The sequence below is a fragment of the Hyperolius riggenbachi genome, chromosome 2 (assembly GCF_040937935.1).
Source record: "Hyperolius riggenbachi isolate aHypRig1 chromosome 2, aHypRig1.pri, whole genome shotgun sequence".
Classification (NCBI taxonomy): domain Eukaryota; kingdom Metazoa; phylum Chordata; class Amphibia; order Anura; family Hyperoliidae; genus Hyperolius; species Hyperolius riggenbachi.
Window position 1 is genome coordinate 23,711,230 of NC_090647.1, and position 16,249 is coordinate 23,727,478.

General features: G+C 47.1%; 1 protein-coding gene across 2 annotated transcripts in view; it reads right to left on the reverse strand.

The window, feature by feature from the left end:
• The window catches only part of PDE2A (phosphodiesterase 2A), a 549,912-nt gene that overhangs the window by 239,129 nt on the left and 294,534 nt on the right, over positions 1–16,249 (reverse strand). The window lies entirely within an intron of this gene.

Below are 16,249 nucleotides of genomic sequence, written 5' to 3' on the forward strand. Positions count from 1 at the left end.
AGAAGGTTAGTGATAGGTGTGGGTAGGGGGGAGGTTAGTGATAGGAGTATGTAGGAGGGGGATAGTGATAGGAGTAGGTATGAGAAGGTTAGTGATAGGTGTGGGTAGGAGGGAGGTTAGTGATAGGAGTATGTAGGAGGGGGATAGTGATAGGAAGGGCAGAGGTTGGATTTAGGAGTAGGTAGGAGAAGGTTAGTGATAGGTGTGGGTAGGGGGGAGGTTAGTGATAGGAGTATGTAGGAGGGGGATAGTGATAGGAGTAGGTAGGAGAAGGTTAGTGATAGGTGTGGGTAGGAGGGAGGTTAGTGATAGGAGTATGTAGGAGGGGGATAGTGATAGGAAGGGCAGAGGTTGGATTTAGGAGTAGGTAGGAGAAGGTTAGTGATAGGTGTGGGTAGGGGGGAGGTTAGTGATAGGAGTATGTAGGAGGGGGATAGTGATAGGAGTAGGTAGGAGAAGGTTAGTGATAGGTGTGGGTAGGAGGGAGGTTAGTGATAGGAGTATGTAGGAGGGGGATAGTGATAGGAAGGGCAGAGGTTGGATTTAGGAGTAGGTAGGAGAAGGTTAGTGATAGGTGTGGGTAGGGGGGAGGTTAGTGATAGGAGTAGGTAGGAGGGGGGATAGTGATAGGAAGGGCAGAGGTTGGATTTAGGAGTAGGTAGAAGGAGGTTAGTGATAGGAGTAGGTAGGAGGGAGGTTAGTGATAGGAGTAGGTAGAAGGAGGTTAGTGATAGGAGTAGGTAGAAGGAGGTTAGTGATAGGAGTAGGTAGGAGGGAGGTTAGTGATAGGAGTAGGTAGAAGGAGGTTAGTGATAGGAGTAGGTAGGAGGGAGGTTAGTGATAGGAGTAGGTACTAGGTAGGAGGGGAGTTAGTGATAGGAAGGGCGGAGTTTGGATTTAGGAGTAGGTAGAGAGAGGTTAGTGTTTGGTGTAGGAGAAGTTTAGTGTTACCGTACATACTGTATAATATTCAAATAACAGCAATACCAAGAGCCCAAATTACCGAGTGCAATTTTGGATTGCACCAATTCCACATTTTTATCAAATGGGGCTAATTAATTAGTCAGCAGGGCTGTGGAGTCGGTACAAAAATCTTTCCACTCCAACTCCGACTCCTCAGTTTATGAAACCACCGACTCAAACTCCGACTCCGGTACCCAAAATTGCTTCGACTCCTCCACTCCGACTCCTTAGCCTAATACTTACCAGGACTGTGGATTTTGTACAAAAAACATCCGACTCCGACGTTTATAAAATCACCGACTCCGGGTACCCAAAATTCCTCTGACTCTGACTCCTCGACTCCGACTCCACAGCCCTGGTAAAATGTGCTGACATCACCTGGAGCAGCCCCCTGAAGGAGTTAATAGCAGCATCTGTACACGGAAGCTGCTAGGGTTGAGATGATCATTCTCCTCAGAATAAATGGGGGTCAATGACTAAAGGTCAACAAGATGCTGATAATTCCAATTTGTATGAAGATTTAATGCAAATTTTACTCATCATGGGCAAGACTGACTTCCTGTCAGTCTTGCCCATGATGAGTAAAATTTGCATTAAATCTTGATACAAATTAGAATTATCAGCATCTTGATCATTTTATTTGATTGAAAAAACTAAATAAATGAGCACTTGTAATGTTGAGACAATTACTGCAGGAAGTAAATGTGATCCTATTCCCTGCATTGTGCCTCGATGGCAAGCAGAGCAACAAACGGACATCAGATGCTATTAGCTGGCAATAGGCAGCTATCAGTCACCGCAGAGCATCATGGGAAGTGTAGTTCTGTACCCAAAATTTAGCCCATGGGAGAGGCAGCAGCAAGTCCTTCAAAGAGCCCTGCTGCTGGCAGACTGCAGTGCGACTACTATGAGCATGTCAATAACATATCAAACTACTTAACCCATTGGCAGCTGCAAAGTACAGTGCTTTTTACCTGTAAATTCTTGGAATGCTTTGATGTCTTTCTGCTAGCAGAAAATATAGAAACTGAAAGCAGAAGTCATCTGCTATTGTTTCACACTGCCCCCTAGTGACAAGTGGTCATAAATACACATTACAGCAGTACTAATTAGTAGCTAGGAAATGTAACAAATAAGTTTAAAGTGGATCCGAGATAAACTTTTACTCATTGCATAATTGTGCTCCTTTCCTATTGTTTATAGGGCATTCCTGAAGCCAAATACTTTTGTTTGTTTGTTTAAATACTCTAATTCCCTATAAACTAAACAAGCCTCGCCCACAGCTTCTCCAGTGCCTTGGCACTCTCAGACCCATGTAGCAAGGGCTTATGGGAGCTCAGTCTGGGCAGGAGGAGGGGGAGGTGTTACTAGCCAGGGATTTCAGAGGCAGAGGGGAGGAGAGGGGAGTGAAGTTTTCACAGGCTGAGGGCTGGAGATGCAGAGCAGCTTGGCTATGTAATGATCACAAGCAGAACATGGCCGCTCTCATTGTATCACAGGAATAAATAATCATAAACTGTTAAAGCTGTTTGCATCTAGATTTGCTGAGCAAACCATCTAAACTTTAGATAAGATATATTGACAAGTTACTTGTTATAGTTAGTTTTTTATATCTCAGATTTACTTTTAATTAAGTGTGCTAAAACAAATTGGCTTGGAGCACTTGCAAGCCTCTTAATAAATTGGCTGCTAAAGGGTTAAGGTACTTGCAAACTTTTTTTCCCCTTAAAGGACACCCAAGGCGAAAATAAACGAATGAAGTAAACGATTGTATCCATCCTCCTTCTCCTAAAAATGACTTTTTATAAACGTTTTTATCTTATGTTTAAATCTACTTTTTAAGGTTTAACTGTCTAATTGTTTTTCCTCAATGACACATTCATTGAAGTATGCCAGAGCTAAAAATCTATGAACTATTGACCCTTTTTATCTCTTTCCTGCTCCCAGAAGCCATTTTCTGCTAGGAAAGTGTTTTATAGTTGGAATTTCTTATCAGTGAGGGTCACACTGTAGTCACTTCCTGTCAGGACTGAGTCAGTCACTTACATACCTGATATTTAACTCTTTCAGGCAGAGAAAGGAAAAAAAAGGAACACAGCCTAGTTATTTGTGTGCTAGGCACCATACATACACATGTCTATCTCATCATGTCACATGTCACCTCGGGTATCCATTAAGAATTTAAAGAGCAGCAATTCAGAAGAGGGTCAGGGAATGTATGTGGTGATTTTGTGGAAGGTCAGAGTTCCCCTTTAAGTCCCGCGTGACGCCCGCAGGTCGCCCCCACACTCTTTATTTTTGGACGAGTGGCTAGATGAGTCTGAGCCCCAGAAAGCCATTAATGCTATTATGAGCATATTCCTGCAGGTACGCTGGGAACATTGGCATCCATCGCCATGGCAACCGCCTCTCGCCCATCAATGGGGGGTGGAGGACCGTGCCATTTGATGTTCCATAAAGCACAACAAATAAAAGAGAAATTGAGGAGGCTGGAGAGGCAATCCGTCGCCTCCCGTGCAGGCTCCGCCGCCCACGCAAGTGTGCCATGAAAGGGAAGATTAAGCACGTGCAGCCGGGCGATGCCTCCCAGACATGAATGCATCTACCAGCAATGCACAGACAATGTCCACGCAGGCTGTGCTGCACTGATGTCCTGCATCCATCTCTCACCAGGGAGGTCAGTCACTGAGAAGAGCCTCTCTTCAAACCGTTACATGTGTAATATAGATATTGTTCTGAGGAAAGGAGAATGGGACATCTGCTTTTCTTTTTACATAAAAGACGAAAAAAGTGTTTCTATTCACTATATTATAAAACCAATGCACTGAAAGAACACGCTAATAGCCATCGTATACAAAGTAGTTCTATGCCCGCCCTAAATATAGTAGTAATACAGAGTGCTAGTTTTCTTTACAGGAGAACTGTAGTGAGAGGTATATGGAGGCTGCCATATTCATTTCCTTTTAAGCAATACCAGTTGCCTGGCAGCCCTGCTGATCTATTTGGCTGCAGTAGTGGCTGAATCACACCAGAAACAAGCACGCAGCTAATCTTGTCATATCTGTCAAAATTGTCAGAAAAACCTTTTCTGCTAAATGCTTGTTCAGGGTCTAGGGCTCAAAGTTTTAAGAGGCAGAGGATCAGCAGGACAGCCAGGTAACTGGTGTAGCTTAAATGGAAATAAATATGGCAGCCTCCATACACCTCTCTCTACAGTTCTCCTTTAAACCACTTCAGGACCACAGGCACAATACAAGGCTGTGCAGCTTTGTCAGCGTGCTGCACAGCCCTAGAACTCAGCACACAAATTACGTTTTCCTCCTCTTGTTGTCCTCAATAGGACACTCTTTTGGAGCACTCTTTGTATGTAGAACAGAGGCGCCAGCAGGATAAAAGTCAATAACATTTTTAAAAATTGCTTGGAGGAAGTGGTGGGCTTGCCTCCCAAAAAGCAGACACGAGATCCTGTCTTCATATAAATCAATATATTTATTATACGGTACCCCAAAAACAGTGCAACGCGTTTCGCAGGCCCAGCTCGCTTCATCAGGCAATAAAAGTGGGGACAAAACAGAATTTCGGCAATAGCAGGTGTAGCGCCTCAGTCTGAATATATGAAGACAGGATCTCGTGTCTGCTTTTGGGAGGCAAGCCCACCACTTCCTCCAAGCAATTTTGAAAAAGGTTATTGACTTTTATCCTGCTGGCGCCTCTGTTCTACGTACAAATACTCTGTGTCCACGCCTGGTGGAGGGGAGTGCTACCCCCTTTCTTGTTTCTTTACTACAGAGAGCGACTTCTTAATCCTGAGTGAGGACAGGTCTAATCTCCTCACCTGCCTATTGAGTGGTTGCCTGAATGGTAACCCATGTTTGTGAGTATAAACTCTCTCACTAAACCACTTACCAATTGTCTTTAACATACTACACCATATTGGGCTCTCGGTTTTTTTCTATTTTATTTTGTAGGACTCTGATTGCTGCTGCAATCTTTTTTTTTTTTTTTTATTACAAAAAGGGAGCCCCCCCCCCCCCCCCCCCCCGCTCTCTCCCCTTAGCCATCCTAAATAGCCAAAGGACGGTGATCGTCTCTCTTCCCCGCCTCTCATAGACATCAGCCTATGAGAGGGCTTAATTCCCCAGCCGCTCTGAGGGACAGCCGAGTGTCCCCCGTACAGCGCTGCAGGAGATTGCAGCGCTGTACAGAGATAAACAAAGGGGATTTCTTTCCCCTTTCGGCTGGAAAAAGTCTGCTAGCCGCCATCGCAGCAAGCAGACTGATCACGGAGCAGCAAGGAACAATTATCCATGCGCGTTCACTGCAAAACTGCAGCTTCGGGACTTGACGCCAATAGGCGTTAGGCGTACTGGGGCTGCCGGCGCTTTCACGCCCGTTGGTGTGATGCGGTCGTTAGGTAGTTAAAGCACACCTGAACTTAAAGAGAAACTCTGACCAAGAATTGAACTTTATCCCAATCAGTAGCTGATACCCCCTTTTACATGAGAAATCTATTCCTTTTCACAAACAGACCATCAGGGGGGTCTGTATGGCTGATATTGTGGTGAAACCCCTCCCACAAGAAACTGTGAGGACCGAGGTACTCCTGGCAGTTTCCTGTCTGTGAACCTTGTTGCATTGTGGGAAATAGCTGTTTTCAGCTGTTTCCAACTGCCCAAAAAACAGCAGCAGCTACATCGCCTGCCAGCAGTAACAATGTCACCATGTGATAAATGTCAGAATGTAAATCAGGGATTTAAAATATTTTACAATGGGAAAACACTGACTAAATCATTTATACATAATTATTGTAAAAAGGAAGCACTTTTTTATTACATTATTTTCACTGGAGTCCCTCTGTTTATAGAGGCTGCAGCAGGTATTTGGAAGCCTTGCCAATATATCCTGTTGCACAAAAATGTTTATAGAGGCTGCAATTTATTTTTTTACATTTTAAACCATGCACAATGGGCTCTATTCACAAAACTTCTCATACATGACTTGTTTATCACCTAATTTATAAAAATAACCTTTGAACACATTTACATGCAAAACAATCACTAAAAATAAGTTGTAAAAAACAGGACCCCGAGAGCCAAATATAGTGTAGTAAATCTCAACAAATGATATAATAAATGATAATAATAATAATAAAATAAAGAGACTCTGTAACAAAAAAAAAGTTCCCCTGGGGGGTACTCATCCCGGGAGGGAGAAGTCTCAGGGTCCCAATGAGGCTTCCTCCTCCCCTGTAGCTGTAGGCAGTCCAGTGCTGGCTCCCCGAATCCTCCCGGTATCCTCCCCTGACAAGCGCAGATTTATTTACCTTTCCTGGCTCCAGCGGGGGCGCTGTTGCGGCTTTCCGTGCGGAAATAGGCGGAAATAGCCGATCTCCGTCGAATCCACTGTACTGCGCAGGAGACTTGCACCTGCACAGTACAGCGGCCCGACAGCGATCGGCTATTTCCGCCTATCTCCGCGGCGGAGAGCCGATACTGCGCTGGAGCCTGGAAGGTAAATATTTACATCCCCGCTGTTCGGGGAGCTTTATCGCCACTGCCGTGGGACCGAGGAGGACGGGGGAAGCCTTATTAGGATCCGGAGGCTTCCCCCATCCGAGGTGAGTACCCCCCAGGGGAGGTTTTTCTCAGTACAGGTTTTCTTTAATGTTTAGGGTAAATGCAGTATACTCACAAAGCAGGGTCACTACACAGGCAACCACTGTAACAGCCGGTGGGGGGATTAGACCTGTCCTCACTCAGGATTAAGAAGTCGCTCTCTGTAGATCAGGAAAGAAAGGGGTCACACCCCTCCACCATATTGTATGAAGGGGGGACAGAGGTGCCAAAAGAATAAAATCCACACAAAAAATGTAAAAGCATAAATAAAGAGGAGGTAGTGGTGGACTTACCTCCTCAAGCAGACAAACAAACTGTCAATTTCAACGGTGAAAGTTGTATTTATACACTCCAAGGAATTGTACAACACATGCAGCTAATCTTGTCAGTTCTGACAATAATCTCAGATATAGGGATGCTCAAATCCGAATCCGGGTGAATCCGGATAGTTGCTATCCGAATTTCACCCAGATACCTGTGCGGGGGGGGGGGGGGGGGGGGGAGGGGTCAAGCTTACCTGTCTGACGTCTTCTTCGGTCCATCCCTGGCGCCTCCCACAATGCGTCCCATGCGGCGGTCACGTGACTACAAACACCTCCTCCTTCCGGGTTGAAGGAGGAAGTGTTTCTAATCACGTGATGCGCGTGGACCGCATCGTGGGAGGCGCCGAGAGAAGGACGAAGAAGACGTCAGACAAGTAAGCTTGACCCCTCCCCCCCGCACAGGTATCTGGATGAAATCCAGATAGCACCTATCCGGGTTTCACCCGGATTCGGATTTGAGCATCTCTAGAAAGAAACACCTGATCTGCTGCATGCTTGTTCAGGCTGGTTTCCCACTAGAAACCAGTGTCATCGATGCGAGGCGTCGTGCCTGCGTACCACATTGTTGAAAACAGGCCTTCGGGAACCATTGTGCGGTAGTACCTGTCTGGCCACCAGCCAAACAGGAAGCGACACCCGCGTGACGCCCGCTTGCTGTCACTTCCTGCTTCGGGTATGCAGAAGTACACGGAAACGTATTATTGCACAGAAGTGTATTATTAAAATACGCTTCCGCTCATGCTTCCGGTCCGATGCAGCTCCACAGTGTTAACGTAGTTTTGGACCTGCGTCGGGGATGCGGCAAAAGTGTTGCGTTGTGCCGTACCGCGGAAGTATGAAAGTCTATGGAGACTTTCATTGCCCGGCAGTGGGGTGCGGTAAAAATACCGCACTGCCTCGGTGTGAAAGGGCCCTCAGGGTCTATGGCTAAAAGTATTAGAGGCAGAGGATCGGCAGGACAGCCAGGCAAATAGTATTGCTTAAAGGATACCCGAACTGACATGTGACATGATGAGATAGACGTGTATGTACAGTGCCTAGCACACAAATAACTATGCTGTGTTCCTTTTTTTCTTTTTCTGCCTGAAAGAGTTAAATATCAGGTATGTAAGTGGCTGACTCAGTCCTGACTCAGACAGGAAGTGACTACAGTGTGACCCTCACTGATAAGAAATTCCCCTTTTTACCTCTTTCTTGCTCTCAGAAGCCATTTTCTGCTAGGAAAGTGTTTTACAGTTGGGATTTCTTATCAGTGAGGGTTACACTGTAGTCAGGACTGCGTCAGCCACTTACATACCTGATATTTAACTCTTTCAGGCAGAGAAAGAAAAAAAGGAACACAGCCTAGTTATTTGTGTGCTAGGCACTGTACATACACGTCTATCTCATCATGTCACCTCGGGTATCCTTTAATAAAAGGAAATAAATATGGCAGCCCCCATATCCCTCTAACATCAGGTGCCCTTTAAAAAAGTAAGAAGAACAATACTGTCAGCAGATACTTCAAGAGCCCAAGTTTGTTTTTTTCCTGTTTTGTTTCTTGTCTCTCCTTTACACTCTAGCAACAAGCGTGGGTTTAGCTGTAATGACACGAGAGGCTGGAGGAGGCCAATTATAATCCTCCTCACAGAGGGAGGCTGCCGGATGACATGCTGGAAGTAAACATGTCACAGGAGGGCCACAGAGGCAGGAGAAGTACTAATGACCCAGCGTCTTTGTTGTTCTATTGCTGAGCGGAGAGGGAATGGAGCCATCCAGCGACACTGCGACCCGTTTCTTATTGTCACTGCAGGATCCGCCATTCAAAATGCTCTCCAGACGGCTCTTTGCCTTGTTAGCGCTGGAAAACTAGGACAGCTTAAACTTCCAAAGAAGAAGCTCGCGGGGCGCCGAGAACGTGCGAATCCCCCGCGAACAAGACCGCGGGAATCTAACGCAGGATAAAGGAGGGCTGCCGGGCTGCTAAATGTGTCCCTGCCGCTAATGTCTCATCGGCTAACGGGTCTGAATGGCCATGAGCGCTAGCCTGCATAGAGGAGCTTGTGTGTTTACTATGAGGGCGACATGATGACGACTGAGGCCCGATTCACACGGACGTCCCGCTCAAATTATTTTCTTCAAGCGCACCGATAAGCATTTGGCAGCTTTTGGTGGTGCTTTCGGAGTGCAATGCTTTTGACTCCTGCAGGGGGACACAGAGGCTGAACGCCTAAGGGCTGGTACACACTACAAGAGCTTTTCTAAGCGCTTTGTGATTTTAAAAGCTCTTGCTAATGTTTTGTGAGCGTTTACACTGGAGGGATGTGATTTTGTAAAAATCCCCCATAGGATAATGCCCAGCCTCTGTTGCTATATTGTTCTCCTCCAGATCCCCCTTGCACTCTGCTTGCCCCCATAAATCATATCGCCGTGCTAGCGACACACAACGTATCGATAGCTGGCTGTTTACATGGTCACTATCACTCTTGTCGCTCCCCAGTCTCCTCTATCCTCCGGATTTGTACACTTTACAGCCCAAGGCCAATCCCACCAGTTGCCCCCCTTCGGCATAGGTAGTGAGATGACCCCTCCCCCCCCTTTCCCTCCAGTACAGGTTGCCTGATGACCCCTCCCCCCTTTCCCTCCACTATAGGTTGCCAGATAACTCTTTTAATCTCTCCTTATGAGACCCCCCGTTTCAATATAGGTAGTTAGCTCGCCTTCACACCGCAGCAGCCATCTGTGTCGCTTATTTCTCTGCTTGTCTTCAGCGCAGAAGCTTCTTCATTTCCGTCTCCAATGCTGCCCAAGTCCATAGCCGCTGGCCGCAATGCCAACATGCACAGAGAGGCAAGGTGGCTCCTGCACAGGAGGCTAGAAGCAGAGTAGCGCTTTCAGGCGTTCGCCTGATCTCCCTGCATTGCACCATTTGCAAGCATGCAAATGCTGCACCAGTTTAGCCTGCTGCTTTGGTGCCCTTGCTCCTGCGGTGCCCTAGGCCATGGCCTAGGCGGCCTTGGCCTTAATCCGGCCCTGCTAATGACCGGAGCCTCCATGCAACTGACTTGAACCTTGGAACTGCAATGCGTAAAAGTCCGTTGCTGAAGACACCGCCATACTTCAGCACAAGGCAGAGAGAAAGCTCTATGCCTTCGTTACACGGCCCCGAGCTTGACCCCCCCCCAATACCAGGTTTGCTGGACTTGTCCCTGGCAGGTTAACCCTCTGGGGGATAATCCCGAGCTGAGCTCGGGGTAAGCCGCCACAGAGGATTTCTCAGGCCCTGGTGGGCCGATTTGCATAATTTCTTCTTGTTGCACGCAGCTAGCACTTTGCTAGCTGCGTGTATATACCGATCGCCGCTGATTCACCGCTACCCGCCGTGCCGCGCAACCCCCCCCCCCCCCCCCAAGACCCCGTGCGCAGCCTGGCCAATCAGTGGCAGACAGCGCTGAGTGGTGGATCGGGACTCCCTCTGATGTCACGACGTCGATGACGTCATTCCGATCGTCGCCATGGCGACGGGGGAAGCCAAACAGGAAATCCAGTTCTGAACAGGATTTCCTGTTTGCTTTGATCGCCGGAGGCGATCGGAGGGGGTGGGGGGATGCCGCTGCACAGCGGCTATCATGTAGCTAGCGCTAGGCTAGCTACATGATTAAAAAAATATAATAATTTTTAAAAAATGTGCTGCGCCGCCCCCTGGCGATATCATTGTATTGCCCAGGAGGTTAAAAGCAGGGGAAAAGCTTCAACCTTGCGATGGGGAAGTTGCTATTTTCTGCTTTTGAAATAATAATAATAATTTGCATATTTCAAAGTGTATTCTTTATTCAACTAAATGAAACCTACATTTTTACTTTGGGTGCACTTTAAATCGGACCTGAACTCAGAACTTCCTCTCTACTCGAATAGATACGCCAACAGCATAATAACTTTAAGGCCTGGAACCCACTGAAATCCGCAAACGCAAAACGCAACCGCTAGCGTTTTGTCTGAGCGGTTTGCAAGCAGATTCATGCGTGTTCTCGGTCGCGTTTTGCAACAGTGTATTTTTTTGCTCAGCGGTTGTGTAGCGTTTTGCGTTTCGCGTTTTTATCCTGATTGGTCCTGTGAATTATTTTTAATTTTGTTACAGTGTGCTGAACCGCAAAACGCTAGCAAAACCGCTCAGTTTAGGTTTTGCTGAGCGTTTCTGCTAGCGTTTCAATACTTTACATTGAAGCGCTAACGCTCCCAAAATGCTGCAGGTCCTGCGTTTGCGTTTCTGGGAAACGCAAACGCTCCTGTGGAAGTTGCCCCATCCATTAGCATTAGCTGAGCGTTTTGGCAAAACGCTAGCGTATCGCAGCGCTGCCAAAATGCTCAAAAAAACGCTCTTGTGGGTTCCAGCCCTAAGTCCTGGGACCCACTATCAGCTCTTTTCCAAGCACCAGTGATTTGTAAAGGTCTTGCTAATGCAATGCTATGGGGGATTTTTTGAAAATCACATCCATCAAGTGGGATCACACCCATAGCATTAAATCAGCAAGAGCTTTTCACATCACAAGTGCTTATGAAAGGCTTAGAAATGCGCTGCTAGTGGGTTCCAGGCCTTTGTTACAGCTGATACAAATCCCTGCAATACATCTGCAGAGTGTCTACTTCCTGCTTTCATGGAAGCAGACATAGGGCTAACATCCTGTGTTTACAAATTAGCAGCTCTGCCATGGCAGAGGATATTCCTGAGCTGACACAGCTGAAAGTTCAAATTACAGTTACGTTTAGTCACATACAAGGGTGAATTAGTCAGACTAAACTCTGTAAATACATTCAGGGTGCATTTCTCTGCTTTCCTTCTGTCCTGTGCAGGAGTTCAGGTCCACTGTAAACCTACACAGAGCCAATTGGCCAGATTTGGGCATGTCTGTCTTTGCGATGTTCCATGTGAGTTGAGGATTTCTTGTGCTCTCAGACGGAAGTGGCGGTGGGCAATAACGTTTCAGGTAATATTATTGTGCCAGACAGAGCGTGGAATAAGGCACCAGTTTACTGAGGGCGTTTTCGCCTTTTTTTTTAAGTGCTGGTGATTAGCAAAAATCGCCCTAAATGTGCCGATTCCCATCCGCTAAGGCAAATCGCTGCCTGTACCATTTTTGGGGCCATTTGCCTCAATGGAAGGTATAGGGAATTGCACTTTGTATAGGGATTTCCCCAGCGCTTTTAAGAATAAATACATTGCATTTGATCATTTCCGGGTGACTGACGCCAGGAAGTGAAAAAACAATTGCTCTGCAAAAGCGCTTAGAAAAGCACTTTATACAAAATCACAGCGGGCAGGTAAGCACCGGGAGGCACTAAAAAAATTTGTGCAGAAAAAAACCCCAAAAACGAAAACCACTGACGTCAGCGATTTCGATTTTAGATGTGAACAAAACCTTACTGCTGCCTCCACTTTACTGTTCCGTGATAAGTGACTGTTCTGACTTCAAAGCCGACTAAGAGGCTTGCATGAGACCATAAGAAGGTATCAGGCTACAACTACTGGAGATATTGCCCCGTGCCTGGTAACATTACAAAGCATGCATTAGAGATCAGGGAGAAGGAGGCAGATCACCGTCGTATGGAAATGAGCTCCATAATAAGCAGATTAAAAAAAAAAAACACTTATGCACGCTAATCACGATCGCTAATCGCGGAACGCTCGTCGCCGGCAAACCGCTGCATGCAGCGCGGTTGTGGTTATCGTTAACTGCAACCGCGGCAGTGAGAACACTGCTACTCGCTACATTGTGTAGCGGTTCTTGCAGAACCGCTAGCGGTTTGCCGTGGGCGGGAATCGCGCGATTAGGGCCTTTTTCCACTAGCCTGCGATTTGGGATTTGATTCGGATCGCAAATCGCAAGGTACATTAAACTAATGGAAACTGCAGCAGTAATTTCCATTAGTGCGATCCGATTGCGATGCGATTTTGGTTAAATCACAATCATCGTTCTGCCGCGTTTTGTATGCGATTAAAATGTACTATAATGAGTATAGTAGCTCAATCGCAATCACATGGTGGAAATTAAAACGCGATTGCGATCGCAATCGTGATCGCATTTCATAGTGGAAAAGAGCCCTAAGTGCGATCCGATTGCGATGCGATTTTGGTCAAAGCGTAATCATTGTCCTGCAGCGTTTTGTATGCGATTGAGCGTTAGACTATTTGCACATGCTCAGTAGTATTGGAGGAGGAGGACTCCCCCTCCTCCTCCAGCCAAATGGCTAATTAATATTCACTGAACGGTGTGACGTGCAGTGTTTACTTCCTAGAGCGCCGCTCTGTGTGGCGATTGCCCGGGGGGACCACGTGATGCCGCATGCGTCCAAGAGTACGCATCACAGGACGTATAAAGAGCCGCTTAACGCGGCTCGATCTGACGTCCAGCTCTACCCCACTATGCCTTGCGTTAGGTGCACGTTATGCGACCTTAACGTAGCACCTAACGCAACGTCTTGGTGTGTAAGTAGCCTCATGAAAAGGACTTTTTTTCCTTAAACTAGCCGACCCGTGGCGTAGCATACGCCGCATAAGGGGGTAGAGGGCAGGAAGGGGGTATTGGGCACAGTGGTGGGGAGGGCGGTTGGACCTTCCCTCAACTGGGTCCCCCATGTGCACTCCCCCTCCAGCTTAAGCTCAGCAGGAACCCCGCCCCTCACCTGGATCCCCCATGTGCACTCCCCCTCCTGCTTAAGCACAGTAGCAGCCGCCACTATTAGTAAGAGGCAGCGGGCGGCGATGACTCACCTCTTCCGTGTTCCATCGTGTGTTCCACTGTCGTCACTTCCTGCAATGCCGCACACTGTATTGGTGTAATTTGCCTTTTTAAAACAGAAGGAAATCTGCAATAATTCAGCTATAAGTGAACATTTGTGGTTACCCACAATGCACTGCTACTGAATATGCAAATTACCCCTTTCCCCCCTTGGTAAGCCAAGCAAGCATCCAGAGCCGCTGGACTATAGCAAGCATATAGCTTTAAATTTTACACAGTCATATCAAACCCACATGTAGACAGCCTGTTTCAGACTTTTGTTCCTCATCAGTACATGGCAGGGATTGATACTGCTGTGTGAGATAGGGCTTGGACCAGTACAACAGAGTAACCAATCAGCTCAGGGTGACCCAAATCACTCGGAATGTATAGGGGGATGAAAGGGACCAAAAAGACCTCCTACTAAAAAAAGCAAAGCTTGGTGTAATTTGCCTTCCTAAAACAGAAAGAAATATGCAATGATTTAGCTATAAGGCCTGGAACCCACTGCAAACCGCAAACGCTAAACGCAACCGCTAGCAATTTGTAACAGCGGTTTGCAAGCGGATTCATGCGCGTTTGCGGTCGCGTTTTGCAACATTGTATTTTTTTGCCCAGCGGGTGCGTAGCGTTTTGCGGTTTGCGGTTTTATCCTGATTGGTCGTGTGAATAATTTTTCATTTTGTTACATTGCGCTGCACCGCAAAACGCTAGCAGAACCGCTCAGTTTAGGTTTTGCTGAGCGTTTCCACTAGCGTTTCAATACTTTACATTGAAGCGCTAACGCTCCCAAAATGCTGCAGGTCCTGCGTTTGCGTTTCTGAGAAACGCAAACGCTCCTGTGGAAGTTGCCCCATCCATTAACATTAGCACAGCGTTTTGGCAAACTGCTAGCGTATCGCAGTGCTGCCAAAACGCTGCTAAAAGCGCTCCTGTGGGTTCCAGCCCTAAGAGAACATTTGTGGTTACCCACAATGCACTGCTACTAAATATGCAAATAATTCCTTTTTCCCCTTAGTAACGCAAGCAAGCATCCAGAACCATTGGTGTATAGTAAGGCTAGAGCTTTACATTTTACCCAGCCTGTTTCAGACTTTTATTCCTCATCAGTACATAGCAGGAATTGATACGGCAGTATGAGATAGGGCTTGGACCAGTACAACAGAGTAACCAAGCAGCTCAGGGTGACCCAAACCACTCGGAATGTATAGGGGAATAATAGGGACCGAAAAGACCTCTTACTAAAAAAATCAAAGCTTGGTGTAATTTGCCTTCTAAAGGACTTCCGAGGCCAAAATCTGCCCCCAAAACGTAAAAAAAGTTAACTACCTGCATGACTTTGTAAGGCAAAGAGGACGCCGTCCGCGCCCTCCGTGTCGTTCCGCCTGGTCCCCTCTGCTCAATAGCCCCCCGAAAGGCTGCGACCCCATGGTCTGGGTCGGTATCTGCAGACTGCATAAAGATGGCCGCCGGAGCTGGCCACGGCTGCGCAGTCCGCATAGGCTATCATTCATAAAGCATTTCCGCATGCGGAAATGCTTAAAACAGCTGACTTTACCGACCACTTAGCAAAGTCAGCATTCATAAAGGCTCTTTCCGCATGAAAAAATAACACTACCGAGCAGAGTGATAAATCACCGCCTTGTGCGGTGATTATCGGCACAAATGTAGCAAAATGTTAATTCATAAAGATCACCGCAAGTGGTGTGAGGTCGGGAAGTACCGCTCCCTCTGATGTGGCGATACCAATGTAAGTGAATGGAGACACAGACCTCCCAGTCAGCTGCAGCAGAGCGGAACACGGAGAAATGTATCAGCTCGGCAGCTTCCGTGTCTCTGCAAGCCTACCGCCTGCCTAGTTTGGGGAATCTCCACACTGCTACCGCACCTGGATACTTTTTTATGAATGCCCACCCAGAAGTCTAAAACACCGGTGGCAGTGTTTTCCTGCACTGATTCTCCATACCGACAGCACTTTCATGAATGATAGCCATAGCCGCTACTGCGGCTGCGCAGCTCTAGGGCCAATCCCCGATCCACGTAACAGGCAGCGTGGATCGGAGGGTTGGCCCTAGAGCTGCGCAGCCGTGGCCAGCTCCGGCGGCCATCTTTATGCAGGCTGCAGATACTGACCCGGACCGTGAGGTCGCAGTCTTTCAGGGGCTATTAAGCAGAGGGGACCAGGCGGAATGGCACAGAGGGTGCGGATGGCGTCCTCCGTGCCTTACGAAGTCATGCAGGTAGTTAACTTTTTTTTACGTTTTTGGGGGCAGATTTTGGCCTCAGAAATCCTTTACAACAGAAGAAACTGCAATAATTCAACTATAAGTGAACATTTGTGATTACCCACAATGCACTGCTACTAAATATGCAAATTATTCTTTTTCACTCTTCGTAAGCCAAGCAAGCCTATAGCTTTAAGTTTTACACAAACATATCAAACCCACATGTGCTAGCCTATTTCAGACTTTTGGATCTCATCAGTACATGGCAAGGATTGATATGGCTGTATGAGATTGGGCTTGGACCAGTATCACAGCTCAGGGTGACCCAAACTACTAAGAATGTACAGGGGGATAAAATAGACCAAAAA